This window comes from Lycium ferocissimum, chromosome 2 (genome assembly GCF_029784015.1).
Source record: "Lycium ferocissimum isolate CSIRO_LF1 chromosome 2, AGI_CSIRO_Lferr_CH_V1, whole genome shotgun sequence".
NCBI classification, from domain to species: Eukaryota; Viridiplantae; Streptophyta; class Magnoliopsida; order Solanales; family Solanaceae; genus Lycium; species Lycium ferocissimum.
The window spans coordinates 1,700,966-1,704,002 of record NC_081343.1 but is presented as its reverse complement, the minus strand read 5'-3'; the positions used below and the strand labels follow the sequence as shown (position 1 = coordinate 1,704,002).

Sequence of the window (3,037 nt, the reverse complement as noted above, 5' to 3'; positions counted from 1 at the left end):
ACAATACTAAACTTCCACTCCACGTACTCTATCTTAGTCCTACTCAACCTGAAACCTTTAGACTCCAGAGTCAGTCTCCAAGCCTCCAGCCTGGCATTCACCCCGCTCAGCATCTCGTGGATCAGTACAATATCATCCGCAAATAACATGGACCAAGGCACCTCCCCTTGAATGTGACTCGTCAATAAATCTAACACCAAAGCAAATAAAAATGGGCTAAGGGATGATCCCGGGTGTAACCCCATCACTACAAGAAAGTGTCCTGAGTCTCCCCCTACTATCCTTACCCGGGTTTTAGCTCCGTCATACATATCCTTGATTACCCTATAAGCTAGCAGGACACTTCTAGCCTCCAAACATCTCCATAGGACCTCTCCATATGCAAATCCCTCTTCCTCTCCCTGTACTGCTCCATCAATCTCCTCTTAAGATGGATGGCTTCTGTAGTCGATCGGCTCAGCATAAATCCAAATTGGTTCTTGAAAATAGACACCCTGGACTCCACCACCCTGTCCTAAACTTTCATGGTGTGGCTTAGTAGCTTGATACCCCTATAGTTGTTATAGTTTTGAACATCACCCCTTTTTTGTTTAATGAGATATTATAAAATAATATTAATATTATTAAAATATAGTTTTGAGTAAAAAATTTGTAACGACTCTTGGTTGTTTTATGCTTTTTGACCCTTTTTCTCTGAAATACCCTTCACGTAGCTTTATCAAGGTATTTATGACTTGCGGGGATGGGTGGCATGATTCCTGAGGGAATCGGGTTAGTTTTGGATTAGATTTAGCAAGTTTGAAAGTTCTTAGTTGAGAAATTTAAGAAATTTGACCAAAGTCAACATCACCAGTGAATGGTTCCGTATTGAAGTTTTGTCGATTCCATTAGGTCCGGATTTATGACTTAGTCAGATAGTTCGTTCGGGTCTGAGAGGCTCGGGTATGATTTGGTCCTTCAGTTGGAAATTAGTTAAGTTTAACGTTAAGTGTTGATCACTGACAAAATTGGGTCAAAATGACTTCGTGATGATGTTTTGAGTGTATGAACGGGTTCATAGCATGTTTCATGACTGAAATTCATATTTGGTTTGTGTCCAGGAGGTTCCAGATGAGTTCCAAGGGTTGATTCGGGGAAAATGTCATGGCTGGTTTGCTAGTTTTTTTGGTGCCAGTGATCCTTCTTCACGACTGTGGTCGTGAAGTAGCGATCGTGGAGAAGGAAAAGGAGGATCGTCATGATCGTGGCCGGTCCTCCATATCTGCGAAGAAAGAAAAAGAGAAGCACCGCGATCGTGGCCAGTCCTCCTCTCCTGTGAAGACGGAAGGGGGTCTGGGCCAAGTTGGATCGCTGGTATTCTAGTTCGCAGCTAAACCTCGGGTTCGCGAAGAGGGTTTTCTGGGCCTGGTCAAGCTATACCTTCGCGTTTGCGAGAGAGTCCTTGCGTTTGCGAGGGAGGCCTCACATTTGCTAAGGAGGCACTGTAGCGAACAGTGAATTAAATCCCCAACTTCGAAAACATTTTTGCATTTTCATATGTCAAGTTCTAGAGCTCGGTTTGAAGTGATTTCAAAGGCCACTTGCATAATTTAGCTCGGAACTCTCATTTTGATATTTCCTCCTGAATTCTTCTTTTAATTTGGAGTTTAATCCATGATTTGGGTTGGAAAATTAGGGGTTTTAGCTTTTCTTTTCTTTAATAAATTAAAGCCCCAAGGGGCTGATTTATATAAATGAAAAAGCAGAAAGTTCAAAACAGAATAAAAGAAAATGAAAAAGTCCAAAAGGCAAATTATAAAAATTACATATGTGAAATAGGAAAGTAATTCCTAAATCCCTAAAATATGTCTCATTTCTCCAGAACATTGTTGGCGTTTCTCTCTGGAGCTTGTTCCGATGGTTGATGATTACTCTAATCTGCAGTTGTTTCTTGTTCTTCTTCATGCGATGCAACTGCTGAATGGTTAGTCTCTTTCCTTTTCTTCATTTGTTTCGTCAGTTGTTGATTTTATGTCTGCAATCTGTTCATCTCCCTCTCATTTTCTTTGTTGATACTTCATTCTTGCTCTAATCTTTCTTTTTTCCTCAAGCTGTAACTGTGGAAAGCTTCCCGTGGTGATTCCCATGATATATCCAACTAAATCATGGTCTGATTTTCCTCCATTAAAGATTTGTTGATGATTTGAAGCTTTGTTGATGATTTCCACCTATTAATTCTGGTAAGCAAAAATCCTCCCATCACGATGTGCTTTTTTATGACCTGTATTTCTTGATTTGCTCATCCACTCTATTTTTGTTGAAGGATCTTGGCAAGTTGGCCCTCCGCTGTTGTAGATCTTGATATCTTGTGTTCATGTGGTGTTGTATCTTGTTTGTTGGGTTCTTCTAGTGGTTCTATGTGTTTGTATGCTGTTGTTGTCTTGAGATATGTGTTAATACATGTTGTGCTCTTTGACCTATGGTACTCATTCTTATGTTGTGTTGGTGATTTCTACTTATACATATATTCATACTCAGCATCAATTTCTGGTTCCAACCTTTAAATACGGAATTTGTCTTGTCTACCTCTAGTTCTTAATAACTTTAGCATTGAAAATAACCTTTGTCAAAGGATTGATTTACCAAAGCATCTGCCAATTGATTCCCCTCTCTTAAAATATGTGTGAAATTGACATTTATGTTTCTGTTGATTTCCTTGATCTTATCCACCCATATAGCAATACTCCATGGTTGTTTCCAACCATCAAATAGGATTTTTTGCACTATCTCTTAATCTGTCTAGACAATGATATTGTCTAGTTCCTTTACTCTGCAAACTTCATAGCCTCTGATATTGCTATTATCTCTGCTTTAGTGCTGGTAGTGGTTCCTATGTCCTCTGCTTGAGCATAAACTAAGTCTCCTTCTAAATTTCTTAAGCAAAAGCCATAAGCACTTCTTCCTGGATTTCCTATTGATGCTCCGTCAGTGTTGTACATTAGCCAACCAGATGGAGGGAGCTTTCATAGAACTTTTGTAACCTTTAGTTGTGTTCTCC

General features: G+C 39.6%; 1 long non-coding RNA gene across 1 annotated transcript; it reads left to right on the top strand.

Moving 5' to 3' along the window:
* The first annotated feature begins 2,181 nt into the window (after positions 1-2,181).
* LOC132047927 (uncharacterized) lies at positions 2,182-2,466 on the top strand. The gene is made up of 2 exons (XR_009412844.1): positions 2,182-2,219; positions 2,303-2,466. It is a non-coding gene; the product is annotated as an uncharacterized LOC132047927 (long non-coding RNA).
* The last annotated feature ends 571 nt before the right edge of the window (positions 2,467-3,037 follow it).